The 21,441-nt window shown below is 52.1% G+C and overlaps 1 protein-coding gene across 5 annotated transcripts in view; it reads left to right on the top strand.

Moving 5' to 3' along the window:
• Positions 1–21,441, top strand: part of KIAA1671 (KIAA1671 ortholog) — a 186,798-nt gene that overhangs the window by 97,076 nt on the left and 68,281 nt on the right. The gene's annotated exons all lie outside the window — the stretch shown is intronic.

Raw genomic sequence — 21,441 nt, forward strand, 5'->3', positions numbered from 1 at the left:
GGGACTAATGACAACATGTCCCTCCTGGGGTGTCCCGAGGACTCCAGGAGGCAATGCAAACAAAGCCGGCACAGAGTAGGTCTTGAATAAGTGGTCGCACCTGACGCCACCTAGATTAATAGGCCCTCGATTGAGTTCAGTTAAACACATGTGCCGGGCCCTGATCTAAGTGGGACACATCAGTGAACCACAAGATGGGCAAAGATCGCTGCCTCAGGGATCAACATTCTAGTGGGTTCAGGCAATGAACAATGGGCATGATACATAAGAACCTGGATACCCCGTCGGGGTAGAGGGTGCTAAGGAAAGAAGGAAGTAAGCAAGTAAGAAGGCTCAGGACGACTTAGATGGGTGGGGCTGGGGGGTGTCTCCCTGAGAAAGTGACATTTGAACAGAGACTTTGGAAGAGGGGAGGGAATAGGCCAGGGGAGCTTGAGGGAAGAGGCGGTAGCCAGTGCAAAGGCCCTGGGGTCCGAGTGTGCCCAGGCACTTCTTTGGACCTGGAAGGAGTCCAGGGTGGCTGCAGAAGAGTGAGTGAGGGGAGGAGAGTTGGTAGTAAGGTCTGCAGGGACTTGAGGCCACTTGAAGGAGTTGGCCTTGTGCTGGGAAGGTGACGCAGCGGTGGAGGGGTGTCGCTTCAAGTGACACAATCTGGCTTGGGTTTGAACGGACCCCTCCACTGCCATGCAGGGAGCACACTGGAGCAGGACCCAGCAGGAGGAGGGAGCACGGCGGGGGGCCACTGCAGGTGTACAGCTGGGAGATGGTGGCTCAGACCAGGGGCCGCAGAGCAGATGGGGAGAAGGGGGCAGGTTCTGGGTCTGTTTTGAAAGTCAAGCCACAGGATTTTGCTGATAGATTGGATGTGGTGTGGGAGGGAAAGAGAAGAGCCCTGAAGACACTGACGGTTTGGGGCCTGACCATTGGAAGGATGGAGCCCACTGACTTCCATGAGGAAAACGGCAGGTGGGTGGGTCTTGGAGGCAGATCAGGGCTTGGCTTTGGACTTGGAGAGTGGAGAATGTCTGTCAGAACCCCATGTCATTCCCCATCCTCTCCTCAGCCTTGCTTTCCCCTTCTGTACAATAGGAAGGGTAATTCCTGCCCTGCCTGTGTCTCACGGGAGTTGAGGCTTCAGTGAGCATTTTAAAGGACCTCCACTGAGGGTTCAAATGCCAAGCCCACATGGTAAGATTCTTTAGCTGCTTAAATACTTCCCTGCATTTCTGAGCCCTCAGGAGGAAGCTCCCAGAGCCGTTAGAGCGCATGCAGGCCCTGCTAACTTCCACTGTAGGGTTTGTGAAAATTCACCTGGCACATCCGTCATTGTGACAGTTGCTGACTCTTTCCCCGCCTGTTACGGCCCCTCCCGGCAGGACCACCATCCCCTGTCTGTCTGCAGGACCTTCAGCGTAAAATGGAAAGAGAACCCTGTGATGCTGGGGGCTCCCCCCGGGCTTGCAGGGCCCCTCCCGGGTCCTCGGTGGGTCTCAGCCACCCTCCCGTGCCTTTAGGGACCACGTGCTGCCGGCTGAAATGAAGCCTGCTCTGGGATGGAGTGCTTTCAGGCTGGCAGCCCTGGCTGTCCCACGGGACCCGTTGCTGAGTTTCAGACATTCCACAGCTTCAAGCAGTTGGAAGGGACATACCAATTCTGTGACGGCCAAAAGGAATGATAAATGCAGGGTAGGACCTCTGGAGGGGTGGGCATATGGGCAAAACACATCTGGGAGCCAGGAGTCCCAAGCATGATTGCTGTGTGACCCCAAGGCAATTCCTTGCTTTCTCTGGGCCTCAGTTTCTCTATTAGCATAATGAAGTATTGGACTGGATTCACCTTAAAGTTTTTTACTGTGCACAAGCTCCCAATTCTAGGGGTCCAGTAAAGAATGGAGCTTCGGGGTCGGACGGACCTGGATAGACATGGGTTGAAATCCCCCCCTTTCCTGCTGTGTGACCTTGAGTGAGTGGCTGAGCCTCAGTGTTCTCTCTGGGGATGAGAAATCCCCCTTTCTCAGTGGGGATTATGTGAGCATCTCATTGCGGAGACCAGTAGGGAGAGCACCTGGCCCGCAGTAGGCACTAAATAGGTGGGAGCTGTTCGCCTTTTTTACATTGCCTCCCATGGCTGTTATATGAACGGACGTGGTTCGGGATGTTCACGGCTGCCTTAGTAGCAGCATGATTTCCAGATTGAGACACTAGAGGGCGCTCTTGTTCTAACAAATCGCCTTGAACAGGGGTGGCCTTTTTATTTTTTTAATTTTTGTATATTTTATTTATTTATTTGAGAGAGAGAATGAGACAGAGAGAGCATGAGAGGGGGGAGGGTCAGAGGGAGAAGCAGACTCCCCGCCCAGCAGGGAGCCCGATGCGGGACTCGATCCTGGGACTCCAGGATCATGACCTGAGCCGAAGGCAGCCGCTTAACCAACAGCCACCTGGGCGCCCAGGGGTGGCCTTTTTAAAAGCCGGGCAGGGCTGCAACCTTTAAACACCTGAGTGCGTGTAACCCTTTGCAGCGAGGCAGGTGTCTGAATTGTCTCCATGTTGCAGATGGGGACGCTGAGGGAAACCTGACTTGTCTGAGGGTCGCACGGCAGGGAGACCTCAGAACCAGGTTTCTGGGGCAGGGCATTTTCACCTGGAGCCCACGGTCTCCCTCTGCACCCCTAGGTCTACCAAAGTTTGAGTTCCAAGGCCCATGAAGCCTGAGAAGTCATGAAAACTGTTGCCACTCAGATTAGCCTTGGTGGGGTGAGCCAGCCAGCTCCTGACCCCTGGTTATTTCAGTCCAGTATGGAGAAGGGAGTATGGTGTGGAGTCTGAATGATCGACAGGGGTTTGGGTCAGTTTTGCTAAATCCTAGGATGTTGGTGCTTGGAGAGAAATTGCACCTACTTTTTTTTTTTTTTTTTTTGGTAGCAAATCTGGCTTCAGACCATTAGTAATGGAGGAATGAAAAACTTGATGCAGGCTAATACCCGTTCCGCCACCCACTTTTGTCCCTGGCAGGAAAAAAAAGGGCTTTCTCCAGAGCCACAAAGGGACTTGGAGTTGGAACTTTCAAACTGAATGAATGTCTGATTTCCATGTTGGAGGCGGCACTGATACGTGGGGAGGCAGCCCAGGAGCCAGGATATTGGGGTGTGGTCCCAGCTGTGTGACCTGGCGCCAGTCACTGCCCGTCTCTGGGCCCAGCATCTTTATCTCTGAAATGCAGTCATTGGCTTGTCTCAGAGTCGGCTTGCTGTGCACGTGTACGGAGTGCTTGCTCTGGGCTGGGCGCCCAGCTGGGTCTTACCGCCTGAGTAGGACCAGAGAGGGGAAGGGCACTGGGCTGGCAGGACCCGCACATGCTTGCACGGGGTGAGTAAGACCTTGGGTTCCTCTTCCTCTGGAAGAGGTGGGACATTTGAGGGTGTCTTTATTTGCAACCTGAAGGTGACAACGTAAGTATTTCCTCAAGGGGGAGGTAACATATGCATGAGAAGGTCGTCAAGATTTGTTTCCGATAACATCTCGCTTAAAAAAAAGAAAGAAAGAAAACATCTTGCTTTCTTTTTAAGAAAACCCGTTATTTTATGTAGAAACTCTGAGGTAGGGAGGGAAAACTGTTTGCAGATGTATTGTTCAATGTCATGTCAATATTTTGTATTGAACATATATTCATAAAACATAAGCACAATCATGTTAACCTCATATCATATTACAGTTATACCATAAACATATAATAGTTTGTTTATGTCTTCCTGTGGGGCCGGTGTATGTACTTGACAGGACGGCCGTATCAAAATACCACAGCCCCAGGGGCTTACATGGCAGGAATGTATTTCTTCTCAGTTCTGGAGGCTCAAAGTCCCAAGATCCAGGTGTCAGTCAGCAGGGCTGGGTTCTCCTGCTGGCCTCGCCCTTGGCTTGCGGAGGGCTGCCCTCTCCCTGTGTCCTCACGCTGTCTCCCCTTTCTGCTCAGGAGCCCTGGTGTCTCTGTGTGGGTCCCAATTCTCTCTTCTTAGGAGGATACCAGTCAGATTGGATGGGGGCCCACCCCAAATGGCTTCATTTTAACGTAATCCCCTCTCTAAAGGCCCTGAGCCCAAATACAGTCACATTCTGCGGTCCTGGGTCTAGGGCTCCAGTGTACAGATTTTGGGGAAACACACACAGTTCAGCCCCTAGCAGTCGGGCACCAGGCAAAGCAGGTTGCATTGCTTTATTTTATCCTCACGACGGTCCTGGGAGGGAGATGCTTTTATCGTCCCCATTTCACAGATGCTGAAACTGAGGCTCCGAGGTAAAGTGGCTTGCAGAGGATCCCACAGCTGCTCAGTGGTGGAGCTAGGATTGGATTCCCTACTGTCTTGCCTTGGAGGCTTCTCCATGTCAGTTTATGTTTATAATTTTACTTTAATCCTGACCATGCCTCTTTTAAAAAGTCTTTCACATTCCGTGTGACTCTGGACTCTGCCCCGTCCTTGTTGTAAGTGTAGTTGGAAAAGACCCAGACGGGGCCCCGGTGCTGCCCCAGCTTGGTGGCCTGTTGGCCACCTTCCCAGGGGGGCGTGCCGGGGGCCCACCTGCTCCCTGCTCTGCCCCTGACCACCCGTGTTTGCCGAGAGCAGCCTGGGCCCATGAAAGCAGCCTTTGTCCTCTAGTTCATTCCCCTTGGAGGGATGACCTAAGCGGGGAACAAAGCGTTGACCTGCCGGATGGGTTCAGGGCAGCCCCAGTAGCCTGCAGGCGCTCCCAGGCTACCCGGGGAGCAGGCAGCCTTGGTTACAGGGCAGCAAATTCAGTGGGCTCAGGAAAGCAGCAGAACCTTCCTGTGTCCTCAGTGCTGGGGCCGGGGCGGGGCGGGGGGGAGGGCTCCTGTGTGCACAGAACTTTACACTTTATAAAGTTGTCCCACCCTTTCTGGCTTAGCGGATCCTCTCGGATTGTGCCAGATCCTCGGGGCAGGGACTCGATAGGCAGCAATCAGTTGTCTTGAGGAAAGACTCCAAAACATGAGGCTGGAAACAGACCACTATTGATTACGCTCATAGTATGTGGTGGGTCAGGAAATGGGGCAGGGCTCGGTGGGGACAGCTGCTCTGTGATACTTGGAGGTCAGCTGGGAGCCCTGAATGGCTGTGGGCAGGGATCATCCGGAGGCTTCTCATCTCGCTGTCTGGGGCCTGCGATGATTCGGGAGCCAGGCTTTTTTGGGACCATTGAGTGGGCACCCGAATGTGGCCACTGCAACTTGCTTCCCCACAACACGGCGGCTCAGGGCACCCAGAGCAGGTGTTGCAGCCCAGTGGTGTTGTGATGGACACAGCGTCCCTTCTGCTGTTCCCTGTGGATTGAAGGAGATTCAGGGGGCGGGGACATGGACCCCACCTTTCAATGGGAGGAGTGCCAAGCACTTTTGCAGCCATGTTTCAAAGGAAAGGTGACTTGGTGTTATTTATTGAGCACTTACTATGTGCCAGGGTTTCACAGGGGTGAACCTGTAGGATCCTCCCCATGGCCCCAGGAGTGGGTGGATTCAAAGCCTGTTGTTTTCCCGACACAGTTGGCTGGAGAGGGCGGGGGGGGAACGAGGGAAATCAACAAGGCTGTTGGCAGTTCGGTGGTGCACTTGCCACAGTCGGAAGTTGTGGGCTGACTTTTTTTTTTCTCCCTTCCTTCTCTAAACTTAGAATATTCCTTGAGTTCTTGAAAATTCTCACTTAGGTGTCTGATTCATCTCGTCCCCGCTCACCCGTGCTTGCCTTTGGTGCTCATCTTGAGCAGTTTCTCTCCCTGTGTGCTGAGTGCTGCCCCCCACACCCCGCCCCCGTAACCCCTGCTCCCCATGGCAGCCCCGCGAGGAGGGCACGCTGCACACTTCCCAGCTGCTTGCCTCTCTTGGGGCTTTTGAGGAACCATCAGGTGGGGCCTCGTGGTCCCCATGGAGGAACCAAGGCCCCACTCACCCTGTGTGAACACCTGGGGCTCTGTTCCTCCAGAGTCCAGCCTTGGGTCTCCTTCATCCACCTTCCAGGATCTGACATTCAGTAGGCGCCCAGTAGTTGTTGGGCGAGCTGAACTCATCAGAGATGAAGGAGGGAAGAACACTGGCTGGTCAAGGGCAGAGGTTCTCTCTTAATGCACATCCCCTGACACAGCAGGCACTCAATAAGTGCTCATTGTACCGAACGAATGAAGAAATGAACGGGTGGATGAGCCTGAGAGCCGTGACTATGCCAGGTATTTGTGTCCTTGTCACATAACACAGCATTTGACCCCCATTCACGCTTTTGATGAACGTCCAGCGGAATGAATGAGTGAGTGAGTGAATGAATGAAAAGAGAAACGTCTTGTTTATTTGTTTCCCCACTTCCTAGAACCTAGGGACTTGGTATACAGTAGGCGCTCAATAAATGTATGTTGGTGCTCAATAAATAACAAATGAATGAGTGAACAAATGAAACTTTGTGGGGTTGGGGGAAGGTAGGGCCTGTATCTTGTTCATTTCTTTCCTCAGGTCTTAGTACAGGGCCAGGCATACAGCAGGTACTCAGCAGATGCTTCCTGGGCTGCCCTGACCTTTGTAGGAGTGTCGGTCCCTGAGAAGGCTTGAGAAGGGAAGGCTGGCTGGGTGGACCTCGCCTGTCTTGATTTGCCCCCTGCCCTGCCTGCCGGGCCCCACTGCAGACTTTTCCTGTTGTTCCAATCTGCACAGGTGGACAGGAAGTCCCCGAAAGCCTGCCCGAGAGCCGCTTCCCGATTTTCTTCATGCCGGGCTGGCCTTGAGTGGGACCAAGGCACAACTCCGAGTCCCAGGGCCCTGACTGTGGAACAGTACCCCCCGAGACCCCTCTTCCTGACCATGAGAGTGGTCTCTATCCTAGTGCCGCACCTGGCCAGAGCAGCCTGGGAGAATGTTCTATGCAGAGCCAGCCCCCAGAATCACCTTGTGCTCACACCGGCCAGGCAGGTTAACCCCCCAGCAGCTCAGCATCAGGCACAGAAGAGAGTCAAGGCTTTGGGGTCCGAGGGAGCAGGGTTCAAATCTCCCTCTTTGACTTTAAGTAAATGGGTGGAATAAACCTTCCCTCCCCCCCCCCCCCCCCCCCCCCCCTAGGGTTCTGTTTCCCAATCTTGGCTACGTGTCTGTTGCTTTTTCAAACTCCGTGTGCCAAGGCTGCATACTCCCAGAGATAGGATTTCAGCAGATTCCCAGCAACTGTGCTTTACGAACTGCCTGCCCCGGTTGAGGCCGGGAGGCAGCATCTCAGGCTGGGTTCTCGAGAAGCAGAGCTTGAGACAGGGATTCACGTGTGTAGCATTTAGTGGTGGAGAGGTTGAGAGTTGGCCCGATCCCCGGAGGAGCCTGGGAGGGTGAACAGCACCACAGAGATGAGTCCCACCTTGGAGCAGCCGGGCGGCTCTTGCCCGGTTGGCCGAGGTCTGTTGTTGTGGCCGTCGGCACCCCAGAACCGGGGGGATGGGTGCCCCAGCCTGTCCAGGGAACCTGGGTGGGCAGCGCTGACAGCATCTACGGCAGCCGGCTGGGCTTGAGGGTTACTGACTCAACACAGTCAGACAGCTTAGAGTTGTCAGCGCTTAATAAATAGTAACGTGGTAAACATGAAAATCTGTTCAGGAGATGCAGGTGGATAAATGAGCATTAACCATGTTGTTCGTTCCTCAAGCCCATGAGGTGCTGGGCTCGTGGTGTGGGTGCAGAGGCATGGCCTGCATATTCCCTGCCTCCGAGGAGGGGGGACCCCCTCATAAATGGGCACACGGGTGATCGCACCATACCTGGAACGTCTCCACGCACCAAGCCGAGATTAGGAAGAAGGAGAAAAGTTTTAAGACAAGTGATGTCCAGGGGTGCCTGGGTGGCTCAGTACGGTAAGCGGCTGCCTTCAGCTCAGGTCATGATCCTAGGGTCCTGGGATCGAGTCCCATGTCCGGCTCCCTGCTCAGCGGAGAGCCTGCTTCTCCCTCTCCCTCTGCCTGCCACTCTGCCTACTTGTGCTCTCTATCTATCTGTCAAATAAATAAATAAAATCTTTAAAAAAAAAAGACAAGTGATGTCCAAATGTTAAAATATAAGTCATTTGTTTTTTTTTAATTGAAAAAGCGATACACACACACGGTAAACACATTTCCAGCAGTGCAAAATAGTAAAGTAAAATCGCTCCCTGCCCTTCCAGCCTGCTGTTGCTCCCCCAGAACCTGGTGACCGTTTTCGGACGTGTCCTTCCAGAAATGTTCTGTGTCTTCCCACGTATATACACACGCGCCTTTTTTTTTTTTTAAAGATTTTATTTATTTATTTGACAGAGAGAGAGAGAGAGAATGAGCACAAGCAAGGGGAGGGGCAGAGGGAGAAGCAGACTCCCGCTGAGCCAGGAGCCTGATGTGGGACTCGACCCCAGGACCCTGGGATCATGAGCTGAGCCGAAGGCAGACGCTTAACTGACTGGGCCACCCAGGTGCCCCAACACACGTGTCTTTAACACAGATCAGACCTAGCTGTGCTATATGTGGTGTTCCGTGCCTTGATTTTTCTTTTTCTCACAAACACGAGATCTTTCCTGTAAGCACAATATTCTGTCTGACAGCTCTGTATTTTTCCTCGCACTGTAATTTAGTGTGTCCTCTGGGTGGACACGTGGGTCGTTTCCAGTTTCACGCACCATAAGCGAGGCCGCGATGAACACGCCTGTGCAGGTGTCTTGGTGCCCTTGGTGGGTTGCATCTGCAGGAGAAGTGCCCAGCCATGGACTCGCTGGGTCATCTGAAGGTTGAGTAGAGGTTTTCTAAGTGGGCCAGGAGAGAGGGGGCTGGGGAGGTGTTCGGTGGATACAGGGGCTGGAAGCCGAGAACAGGGTGGCTGGCCCTCACACATAAATGTGGTCGGAGCCCTCACGCCTGGGCTCCAGCCTGATGCTCCAAAGCCACGTCATTGGCCAGAGTCTCACTCCAGCTCTGAGAATCCACGGGATGCAGGCGGCTCTTGACGAGGGTTCTGCTCTTGGTCCTCAGGGTTCATCTCTGGGCCTCATGAGCTCTGGAGCCCTCAGCGCCAACGCCGTCTAAATCGAGAGATCTTGATGTTTCCCTTTAAGTCTCCAAGGCCCGGGCCTCACCGAGCGCACGGCTAATTTAACGGGAAGCCCATGGTGGCAGGTTCTCTTCGCATTCCCCTTTGCTTTCAAAAGGTGTTTGGCCGGTTCGGCCTGGCTCCCCACCTGAAATGTTCCCAGGCCTCCAGCCCCAGGGGGGCACCCGGGTACCGGGTGGACAAAGTCAGCTAATGGCTAACCCCTGTGTCCTCTCCCTCTAACCTTTTCTGCACGTTTGCTCTGAAAGGTGAAATCTCAGATGTCTTCCAGAGTCCCCTGGTCCTTTAGAGCATGGGCATTCTGTTGCGAAAACCTCACACCCCGAGAACCTTCCTAAGGCCCCTATGGGAGAGACTGCCAGGGGCTGGCTCCCTCTTCCTCTGGAAGGCAAAAGGGATTACTCGTTACTGAGTGCTTGCTGTGTACCAGACACCACGCAAGGCCCTTTTTTTGTCATCTCATTGGGTTCCTGTAGCACCCCCATCAAAAAGTATTGTCACTGCCTTTTTATCACAGGCTCAGAGAGGGGTAGTGTCTTGCCCAGGGTCACACAGCCAATGATAGCTAGATGTGCGTGATCCCACAGTTCGGTCCTTTCTCCTCTACCATGTTACTCGCTGCTCTTCCTTGCTGGGAATGCTCTTCCACCGGATGTCTATCCCTTTGGACCCGAGGCTCCATGAGGGTGGGGAGATGTTCCTCTGTCTCACCCACTTGCTGTACCCCCAGAGTCCAGCACAGGGCCCAGCACACAGTAGGCATTCAGTGAATATTTGTTGAATGGCTAAGTGAACTCACCAAGGTTAAAGTGCTTGATCACAAACAATATGCTGTTCTGCTTCTCATAGCATTTATTATCAGGATTTGGTTCCTGCACTCAGAATTAGACTCACATTTTTGAAAATGAAAATCATCTTTCTTTGCAAACCAGTTTATCTCGTAGGAATCTGACATTTTGCATTTTTTCTTCTGGGAGCCAAAGGAGGATGTCTATCCCGTAGAATGTCACCAGAGAAAGGAATCGGAACATTTCCTTTAGAAATTTCTGCATAAAAAGTTGAAGCGAGAGAGAAGCGTACTTGAAGATTTCAGTTGCCATGGCTACGGGGTAATACAGTGGATTGTGTTCCTACATACGGTCTCCACGAGACCTTCAACCGCTGTAGCTCAGTTACAGAATTTCGGCTTTGAAGTGCGTTTTCTGCAGTGAGGGGTTGAGAGGTGAGTCCTGCTGTCGAGTCTCTGCTGGCTGACGTGCTTTAGCCAGCAGGGATTTGTCAAGCATCTCCTGGGCCCCTGGCCATCAGGCTCCGTCTTCTGTGTGCCAGATGCTGGTCTCGGCCCTGAACATTAGCGTGGAATTAGAAAAGCAAAGTCTCTGCCCTAGCAGAGCGTGTGTTCTAGTGGGAGAGACAGCAAGCATGAATGAACAGCAAGTCCCGATAAATGCCTGAAGACCATCAAACAGAATAGTGTGGCAGAGACTAGAAAGGGCTCTCAGAGGGCATGGCATTTGAGCAAAGATCTGAAAGAAAGAGCCACCTTGTGGGGACCTAGGGGAGGAGTGTTTCAGGCACGGGGAACCAGCGCATGCAAAGGCCCTGAGGTGGGAACCAGCTTGAAGGGTTTGAGGCTGATATGGCTGGCCTGCTAGTGAGCAAGTGGGGGAAACAGGTGGGGGGCCTTAAGGGGGGGCCAGGAGTTTTTTCTGGTTGTAGTGGGGAGCTGAGGGAGCACCCTCAGTGGGGGCTAACATGATGACACGGAGGATTATAAAACTCATCCAGGCTGTTGTGTGTGGGGGTGCCCTAGAGGGGCAGGAGGTAAAGCAGGGAGGACAGGGGTGATGGGGGCTTGGCTCTGGTGCTGAGGCAGGATGGAGGGATGGGGAAGAAGTGATCTGGTGCAGGCTGTAGTTTTGAGGAGAGTGGGCAGTGAGGAGGGAGCAGATTCGGGGCTGGGGATAAAGAGTTCTGTTCTGTTGTACATTTCAGATGTCATTAGTTTTCCAAGCAGAGAGGGGGGTGGGATTGAAGGAGGTTCCATCTGGCTTTTAAAGATGGGTGATGTTGAGGCTTTCCCAGTGGGGCTGGCCCAGCAGAGGGGGGGGCCCAGGGGGCCTGGTAGGGGGACGAGGGACAGTCGGATACAGGGATGGTCTCCCGAATTTAGTGAGAGGCGGTGCCTTGGGGCACAACAGGAGGGCTGGCCTGGGCTGCAAGCAGCCCCATCTTTCGTGGCAGTGGGAGGGGGAGGCAGGCTGGGCTTCCGGGTGCAGGGGGGCAAGAGAGGGTGGGGTCTTTCCCCTGCTTTGATTTCTTGCAGTGAAGTGAGAGGTGAGGTCACTGCTGAGTGCAGAGGGGGAAAGGAAGGGAGATTTGGGGATGAGGGGGAAGGGTGAATTGACTACGTTTTAGATGCAGGAAAGTGCCTGGGTTCAAATCCAGCCTTCGCCCACCGACAAGTTAATAAGGGCTAACATTCATCGAGCGCTCACTGTGTGCCGAGCAATGCCCAGGCAGCATCTCACTTCTTCCTCACAGAAGCCCCCTGAGGCGGTTACTCTTATCATCCTCCTTTCCAGACCAGGAGACTGAGGCTCAAAGAGGTGCAGCGACTTGCCCAAGGTCACACAGCATACCTGTGGACAGGCCAGATTTTGCGCCCAGTCACTCTGGGCCGTGCTTTCCAGGCTGGCTGGCGATCAGATCTGAAGTCCACATTTTTTGTCTTTTCAAGAGGGGACGGGACATCGGGGGGCTGTTGGTGGACACTGTGCTCAGCCTACGGGAGGCGTGTAAGTGATGGCCACCCCCTCCGCTGACCTGTTTCTGTTCACTTGGTTTCCACAAAGTGACACTCGTTGCTGGCATCTCATTACTGCGCACGTTTTCAATTGCTCGGAGAGGTCCTTCCTCTAAAGGATTTCATTAAGTCCATTTCGAAATGAGAACCCTTGGCAGGGGGGACGGGAGGTAGTATGGTGGTAGTTATTATTATATGCTGGAAAGAACTTGTTTGGGTAAGAACAGGGAGGCACTGGGATCTTCCCCGACACTTGGGCCCCTGCCCCCCGTCCCCGCTCGTTCCCGCTTCCCACAGAGACCTGGTCAGCCCCTGCCTCGCCCTGAGGAGTTTCCACTTTGGGGCGCCCTAGGAAGCCCCCTGGGAAGGCAAGGTGGCGGCTCCCTTGTTAGAAGCAGACAGTGTCCACTCAGAGCCTCTTGAGAAAGGAGTTTCGTCAGAACGAATCGGACCTTTCCTGGTGGGACGAGGGAAGGAGCTGGATTAATGGAGCAGAACTGTCCTCTTTGTTTATCTTAGGATTATTTTTATATTTTTGCTATGATTTTTCGTTTGTTTCAAGTTTTTATTTAAATTCCACTTAGTTAACGTCGAGTGTTAGTATGAGTTTCGGAACCAGAACGGTCCTGTGTAAATATAGGGGGGGACGATTCTGCCCAGAGCTCTGGGCTTTCTGGAGGGGTCTCTCGTGCTTCGTACAAGTATTTTGAGATTCATCCACGCTGTAGCGGATGTTGATAGCTCATCCTTTCTCACTACTGAGGCCCATTCCACTGTGCAGATGTGCCCGTTTGCATAACCCTTCACCTGTTGGTAGACATTTGGGCTGATTCCAGTTTGGGGCTCTTAGGAACAAAGCTGCTGTGAACGTTTGTGCACAAGTCTCTGTATGGATGCGTGCTTTCATTTTTCTTGGGTAAATGAATACTAGGAGTGGAATGGCTGGATCCCATGCCCGTATGTATGTTACACTTTTTTTTTAAATTTTAAATTCAATGAATTAACATAAAACATTTGGTTTCAGAGGTAGAGGTCAGTGATTCATCAGTCTTATGTAACACCCAAGCTCATTACATCATGCACTGTCCTTAATGTCCATCACCCAGTTACCCCATCCCCCCACCTCCCCTCCAGCAACCCTGTTTGTTTCTTACGATTTTTTTAAAGATTTTATTTATTTATTTATTTGACAGAGAGACACAGCGAGAGAGGGAACACAAGCAGGGGGAGTGGGAGAGGGAGAAGCAGGCTTCCCGCTGAGCAAGGAGCCCGACACTGGGCTCGATCCCAGGACCCTGGGAACATGACCTGAGCCGAAGGCAGACGCTTAATGACTGAGCCACCCAGGCGCCCCTTGTTTCTTACGATTAAGAGTCTTTTATGGTTTCTCTCCCTCTCTGATTTTGTCGTTTTATTTTTCCCCTCCCTTCTCTCTGTCTTGTTTCTTAAATTCCACATAGGAGTGAGATCATATGATAATTGTCTTTCTCTGACTGACTTATTTCCCTTAGCATATCTTCTCGTTCCATCCATGTATGGCAAATGGCAAGATTTCAGTTTTTTGATGGCTGCATAATATTCCATTGTATATACACACCACCTCTTCTTTGTCCATTCATCTGTTGAAGGGCATCTGGGCTCTTTCCACAGTTTGGCTATTGTGGACATTACTGTTATGAACATTGGGGTGCAGCTGCCCCTTCGGATCACTACATTTGTATCTTTGGGGTAAATACCCAGTAGTGCAATTGCTGGGTCGTAGGGTAGCTCTATTTTCAGCTTTTCTAGGGATCTCCATACTGTTTTCTAGAGTGGCACTTTTTTAAGAAACTGCCAGCTCTTTTCCGAGTGGTCACACCATTTTGCTTCTCACCTCCTGAGAGTTTTGGATGCTCCCCATTCTCACCAACGCTTGGTATGCCACCATCACTGGATCAGTGAGGATGCCTTGGGGCATCCTTGGCTTTACCCTGTGTTTCTCCTTCCCGCCTCCCCTTCCAAGGCTAATGGACATCCTTGGAGGAGTCTCCTTGGGGAATCAGGACCCAGAGAGGAGGGGAGCACTGCCTGAAGACCCCCAGCAACTGAGGGCAGAGGCTAGTGGGCCCCAAGCCTGGGTGTGCCGGCCCAGGGCATGCCCACTACCCCCACCATTGCACTGGGGCAGGGGGGGATACGAAGTGCCCTCTGAGGCCACCGGATGTGCTGGTCACCAGAGCTGCGGATGCAGCTGAGCCCTTGTTGGAACTGGGGGCAGGAGGGGGTCCCTGAGGCCATCTTGGGGGACTTTGTGCTCATCACGATCAGGTTTTACTTGGGGTTCATGGCTGATCAAGCCCGAGGAAGTGAAGTGGAGAGCGGGAAGGAGAAACACAGGGTAAAGCCTTTCCTCCCATGACCATGCTATATGCACCCCACAAGCCTGCCTCCATCTGACATAAACAGAGCTGCTCCCCAGGGCAGGGTTGTCCAGGGGGTCAGAGCACAGGCTCTGGGCTCAGCCAGACCTGGCTGTGTGACACGGGCTTGTGACTTTGTCATTTGGAGTCCCTGTCCCCTAGGGGGTCCTTACAGCGGCCATTACATCTGTCCTGGGTGACATGGGTCAAGGCGGTGGCAGGGTGCACAGTAGGCCCTGGCAAATGAGAACCACTGTGATTTGTCCTTATACTTGCTGCAGACTGCAAAAAAAAAACCACTCCAGGATCTAGGGGCCGTCGAGTCTTGGCTCGTCCTTTGCTTGTCGTCTCCCCCAGGACCTGGCGCATCACAGGTGCTCAAGGCAGTGCTTACTGAAGTTGGAAGGAAGGGACACAGAGAGCAAGGAAAGAAAGGCCTTTTACTCATTCTTTTTTTTTTTTTTTAAGATTTATTTATTTATTTTAGAGAGAGAGAGAGAGAGAGAGAAAGAGAGAGTGCATGAGCAGGAGGAGCAGAGGGAGAGGGAGAGAATTTCAAGCAGACGCAACACTGAGCGCAAAACCTGATCCCTCGACCCCTTGATCATGGCCTGAGCTGAAACCAAGAGTCGGACCCTCAGCGGACTGCGCTCCCCCCATGCGCACCCCCCACCCCCATTCTTCTAATCTTTTATTAGCCTCATGCCAATGCCTAAAATCTTGGGGTGCTGCTGAGGGGCAAGTTCAGCCAAATCCAGCAAGCTCACTGCGCAGGAATACGTTTCTTAGAGGACATCATGTACCCCTCCCCCCACCAGTTCTGATTTGTTGTTCTGCAAGAACATCCTGGCTCTCTTTTGCTAACGGATCCCAAAATGTGGAAACTCATCTGCTGTGGTGGAAAGAAACGTGTCGTCCAACCCCGGGCGGGGCAACCAAAGACCACAGCAGGGCACCCCCTTCTCCCCAGGATGCCGGAGGAGAGGGCAGCTGCACGTCAGGGGCTCCGTGGAGTGAATGAGGCCCTGCGTTACATTTTAGAGGAGGCCAGGGCCTGCAGCTTTATTAGCTGCCCGCTCTCGGAAGAGGGGCTGTAATTACAGACAGGCCTTGCCACGCCAGGCGGGGCCCCACAGCGTGGAGAATGCTACTTTCCACTTGAGCTCAGGGCAGGGCCTGATGAGGAAGGGTGATGAGACCCTGGCTGTTTCCAGAAAGATTTCCTTTCCAGATGACTTTTTTCGCCTCCCCTTCCAAGGTTAATTAAGGGCATCTTAGGTGATAAAAAGGGCTATTCCGGTAAGAAGGTGGTGAAGGAACACAGGAAATCATGTCGGGCTTGGTTTATAAATAATCTGAGGTTGACTTGGAAGATCAAGCCGTTTCTGAGTTTGTTGGGTTTTGTTTTGTTTTGTTTTCATATCAGAATTCTTTTCCCTGTTGCCTTGGAAACAAGCCTAGTAAGAGGGATGTTGGGGGTTGTATGACTCGGGTTCAAGCCTCAGTGGTTCCTTCATTTCACACAGTAGGCTGGTCTCTTGCCTGCTGGGCATGGCGCGCTGTGAATCAAGGGTGCATGGGACACGTCCCTGCCACCTGTGGACTCAGAGGGGAGACTGATGGGTGGATTGAGTTCCATCCAGCGCAGTGTGCTAATGATGCAGTGGGGGCAAGATGGCCAGGTGGGAGCCCAGAGGTGGCCTCCTATGGGCATGAAGAAATCAGGGGAGGCTTCTTGGAGGAGGGTGCGCCGAAGCTGAGCTCTAAAGGACAATAGATGGCGAGTAGGTGAGCAAGGGGTGGAAGGGTGTCCTAGACAGTGGGAACAGCATGTGCAAAGAGCTGAATGAGAGACGGTGTGGCGTAGCCCAGGATGGCAGTTTGTCCAGTTTGGCTGGGGGTTGGGGAGAAGCTGGGTCCTGTCAAAGTCCAGAACTCCAGGCCTCCTATGGGAAATCAGGGGGTGCCTGCCACAGATTTACTGTGGTGCCTGAGACACAGCCCTCCAACTCAGCCTGTTTCTTTGGGGAAATGAGAAAGTTGGCCTAGGTCTGTCTCTCCTGTCCATTCCAATTCTGACTCTCCAAGAGCCTATGACTCTCCTGGACAATGGGATGATATCAATTATAATAGAATAAATATCACCCCTTGTGGCTGCCATTTATTGTCTTCTATGTGCTGGGCAAGAACGATCTTCATTGGTTCTTTGCCACAGCCTTTGGAACGGGCTGGGCTTTATGATCTTCTCGTTACCATAGGGAAACCATGACTCCGAGACAATGGATGTCAGCTTTGGAGGGAGACCCCGAGCCATCGGCTGGCTCTCTGACAGCATTGCTCTGTCTGAGGGGGAGACAAAACAGGTTTAAACTGGGTCCTCAGGTCAGACCTTCCCACACGGGGTCCCTGGAATTATTCTGCAAGCCAGGTGGCGAGCAAGGAAACTGGTTGGTTTACAAGCAGACCAGTCCTGCACCTGCTTCTTGACCCCAGGAGGTCTGGGGACAACCCAGAGAAGCATGGGGAATAGTCACCACCCTCATGCCACAGGGTTGGGGGCAGAATTGGCCATTTTAAGGGGTCCTAGAGGTATGGGCAGAGTCTGGCTTCCACTCTAGGGAGGGCTTTAGAATCAGACATGCCTGGGTTCAAGTCCCAGAGCCCCACTTGCCACTTTGGTGACCTTGAGCAAGTCCCTTTGGCTCTTTAAACCTCACTGTCCTTCTTTGCAAAATGAGAATAATTAATATCAGAAATCACCCTACAGGGTTGTTGTGAGAGTTACATGAGATGAGACGTGTGGGTAGCTAGTTCCTGGGATGTAGTAAATCATCAATTCATGGTTGCTGCGATTTCCACTGCACTAGTGTCCACAGCAGTGTGATGTGGGCGTACTTCTAGGCCTGGTATGTGCAGTGTTTTGGGAAGCAGGATGTGCAGATGGTCAGGTAAGTGAGACTTCCTGGGGCTGCTGTGGAAAAGGCGGAAGTTGCTGATGGTGGTCTTGGGGCAGGGGAAGGTCCAGGAGAGATGGGAGAATAGGGGAGGCAGGTTTAGGCAGGGCTACAGCAAGTTCAAGAGCCCAGAGGCAAGACTGAATATGGTCGCGACCCCTGGCCTTTGCATCTGTTGGTCTTCATTTCACCCTTCTTGGAGGGCTCCTACTCATCCTTCAAAACCCCACGCAGGTACCCCCTCTCCCAATTGCAGATCCGCAGTAAATGATCACCTTCTCTTTGCTCTTGTTTTCTCAACATCCCACCTGTCTAGGAGCCCTGTTGTATTCCCACAGCATGTTACACATTTGGCCATCACAGCCCTTGGCACTTGTGTTGCAATTGTTCGTGTCTTTTCTGGCTTCTTCTACCTGAGGAATTCTCTAGAGCGTGCACGTTTGTATCAGATTCTTGGGAGAAAATGTAGCTTCAAGTTTGAGGTGGTCCATTGGAATACCCTCCCACCTCCTTAATGACCGAGAAGAGCAAGCTACCTGAGCTCCTTAGGGACTATTGGTCCCGTCTGGGCCCCCACAGAGCTCCCACAAAGTCATTGCACAGGGAGCATTTGTCGACTGAATGAATGACCGACATTCTCATTCTGGGAACTGCACACGCTTGTCTGGAACTGGTGATCTCTAGGTCCCACCTCACATCGTGGATCAAATTCCCATTCGTTTCCTGGATCTTCGCAGCGTCTGCAGTGTTTTGGGGATTCATTATGTAAGGGGATGGCTTTCTTTCCTTTTTGATGCCCAGCACTGTCCCAGGAGTTTTCCTGGAGAGAACAGAAGAGTTTGCAGAAAGAGCCCTCTGGGGGGAAAGTGCTTGTGCTGTCCCAGTTTTCAGGGAGCGACGCTTTTTATAGTCACACTTTCAGACCGCACTGTACCTAGAGGGAGCCAGGAGGGAGCAGGCAGGCAATCTGGCTTTTCAGCTCACTTCCGTACCACTCTTCCCGTATGGAAGGAGGTGCGACTGTGGAGTCCTGCCTGCTACTTGGTCTCCTCTGCTCTCCTGGATGCGTGTCCCCCATCCAAATTAATCTGGCGGGGCCACGACATCCTCTGCCTCGTCGAAGGTGTGGGGCCGGGGCGGGGGGGTAGCAAACTCCACCACTCAATGGCTGTGTGCCCTTGGGCTGGTCACTGAACTTCCCTGTGCCTCAGTTTTTCCATCTGTACAGTGGGGGTGATAATCATAGGCCAGATCTCATTTCATTTTTGGGGGGGGCAGATGGTATCATGCAATGATCTAACACAATGCCCGGCACCCAGGAAATGGTGGCAATGGTGTTAACAGCAGTGATGAGTTGGATGACTTCATCTCTTAACATCAGAGAGGTTAAGTAACTTACTCAGCGTCACGCAGCTAATAAGAGCTAGAGGCAGGGCTCCAGGTCCTTAACTGGGATCCTGTATTGTTTTAGCAAATCCAGGGCTGGGACCAGGGTGAGGGGACTGAGGTACATGCCTATATTGCAAAATTTAAGGAGGCACAGAAAAAAAATCAGTAATCAAGATAAATGAAGTTTTAATGTGGTGTTGTTTTTAGATTTATTTTTAAATTTATATTTTTGAGAGAGAGAGAAAGAGATTGGGGGAAGGGCAGAGGGAGAGGGACAAGCAGACTCCCCGCTGAGCATGGAGCCCAACGCAGGGCTTGATCCCACGACCCTGAGATCATGACCTGAGCCAAAATCAAGAGTTGGATGCTTAACCACTGAGCCACCCAGGCACCTCTTAATGTGGTATTTTTAAAAAATAAAAATTAGTATAAAAATCCATGATGAACAAACTATTAACATTAGAAATCAAGACAGGATCAGTATTACTGACTTTTTCCTTTTGGCTTTCACAACAGTATGGCTCAGCACAGCACTGAACAAGGTCCCCTTTTGTTGGACAATTAGGCTCCTACTAATTTTTCAGAAATATAAATCTCATATATGACTGTAATAAACATCCTTGTAGCAAAATGTGTAGATCCTTCTTGTTCCCAAAGATGGGTTTCTGGGCATGGAATTGGATCATAAACTACAGGGTCAAAAGGCAGGCACATCCTCCCACCTGAATCTTTTATCATAATTTTCAAACGTACAGAAAAATTATATGGGGGACTCACATAGACTCACCAGCTAGATTCTATAATTGCTACCATTTTGCTAAATTTGCTTTATAAGTCTAGCCATCCATCCATTCCCTAGTACACCTTTTTTTTTTGCTGCATATCGAAGTAAGTTATAGACCTCATCACGCTTCCGCATGTAGGTCACTACCTGGCAGGCCATTGTTTTTGAGACTTTTTTGATCTTGGGTGTTAAATTCCCTTTGGAATTATATACCAATTTCCATTTCCGTCTGCTACGGATAAAAGTGTCCTGTTCGTCACAGCTGGGGCAACACTGGGTATTATCACTTTAAGGTGATTTATATACTGCTTTGATTTAGCATTTTTAAAAAAGATTTTATTTATTTATTTGACAGAGACACAGCGAGAGAGGGAACACATGCGGGCGGAGTGGGAGAGGGAGAAGCAGGCTTCCCGCCGAGCAGGGAGCCTGATGCGGGGCTTGACCCTAGGACCCTGGGACCATGACCTGAGCCGAAGGCAGACGCCTAACGACTGAGCCACCCAGGCACCCCTGATTTAGCATTTTTTTCCCCCTCCCGAAGGTTCCCAGATTTCCCACCTCTGTGTCCAGATGGTCCATTAAAAAGCTGTGTCCTTTTCCAGCTCTTTAGGTATTTCTGGTGTGGCTTTTCTGGAGCCCGGTGGGAAGGACTCGGCTGTTTCTCGTGTCTGCCCCCACGCTGGCCATTCCTAGCCCGCTGAGGGAGGGAGCAGGGCCATGAAGTGGCCTGCCTGCCACAGGCGGCTGACCATGGTCACTCCATGTGAGGAATTGGGCAAACTCTGGAGACCAGAAGCCCTGGGACCCTGGAGAGCACAGGGGGTGGTGGGCAGAGCCGGAGACACGTATGGAGATGGAATGTGTTGCCCGATGCGTGTTTCCTCGTCTCTGTAATGGGGTAATGCTTCCTAATATATAGGATCTGCAGGCTGTTGCAAGAACCCTTTGTCAGCCTCTTTCCCCAGTCACTCATTCTGCACCAGCCCTTGGTTTCCTGATGAGCCAGATACCGCCCTGCCTCTGGGCATTTGTATCTCGTGTGGTTTCTGTGAGTCCGGAATTTGGGAGCAGTTGGGTGGGGTGGCTCTGGCTCAGGGAGCCTCATTAGGTGCTAGTCAAGGGTAGCAGTCATCTGACTGGGGATTTGGAATCTGCTTCCAAAGTGGTTCACTCACTGGCACGTGGGTGCTGGCTGTGGGCTGGGGTCTTGATTCCTTCCACAGAGTCCTCTCCACAGGACGGCTTGCGTGTCCTCCTAACACGGTGGCTGGCTTCCCCCCAGCACCATCTGAGGGAGCAGAGTGGAAACTGATAACTTTCTGTGACCTAGCTTTGGAAGTCACACCCTGTCATTCCTGCCTGATTTTCTTGGGCTCAGAGACCCAACTCTGAGGGGACCAGGCCAGGGTGTGAATAACAGGGGCAAGGAAGATTGGGGGCCATCTTGGAGCTCCTACCGCATTGAATGACCTTGGCAGATGACTTTACCTTTCTGAGCTTCAGCTTCCTCCTCCGTCAAATGGATTCATGCGAAGATTCATGAGCTAATTCCCATGAACACTTAGAATGGCGCTGGGGACTCGGCTTTACGGTCCGTGAATATTAGCCACCGTCACAGCTGCCTGCCTCAGTGGCAGGGCCCGTTCTTAGTCTCTGTACCCGGTGCCTGGCCCAGAGTAGGTACTCTCTGAACACTGAAGTGAATGAGTGAATGGACGAATGAATGAACAGCCATAAGGACTGGAAATCCAGAGTAGAAAGAGATCTGGGTCAGCTGCGTCGTCAGAAATGCCTTCATGGAAAACCTTCTCAAGCGAGGCCCTTTGATCAGCATCTAGGGAGCAAATATTTGTTCAAAACTGAGGTCTCGTGGGTGGGGGAAGGCATTTGGGATGCCATCAGACCTATCAAGGTTTCAGTCTTGGGCTTGGCGTTCGAACAATAAATATTTCCTGAACTCCCACTCCAGGCCAGGTGCCATGTCAGATCCAGAAAACGGG

The sequence above is a fragment of the Callorhinus ursinus genome, unplaced genomic scaffold, assembly GCF_003265705.2.
Source record: "Callorhinus ursinus isolate GAN/ISIS: 27379988/994484 unplaced genomic scaffold, GSC_fseal_2.0 scaffold72, whole genome shotgun sequence".
In the NCBI taxonomy this organism is placed as follows: domain Eukaryota; kingdom Metazoa; phylum Chordata; class Mammalia; order Carnivora; family Otariidae; genus Callorhinus; species Callorhinus ursinus.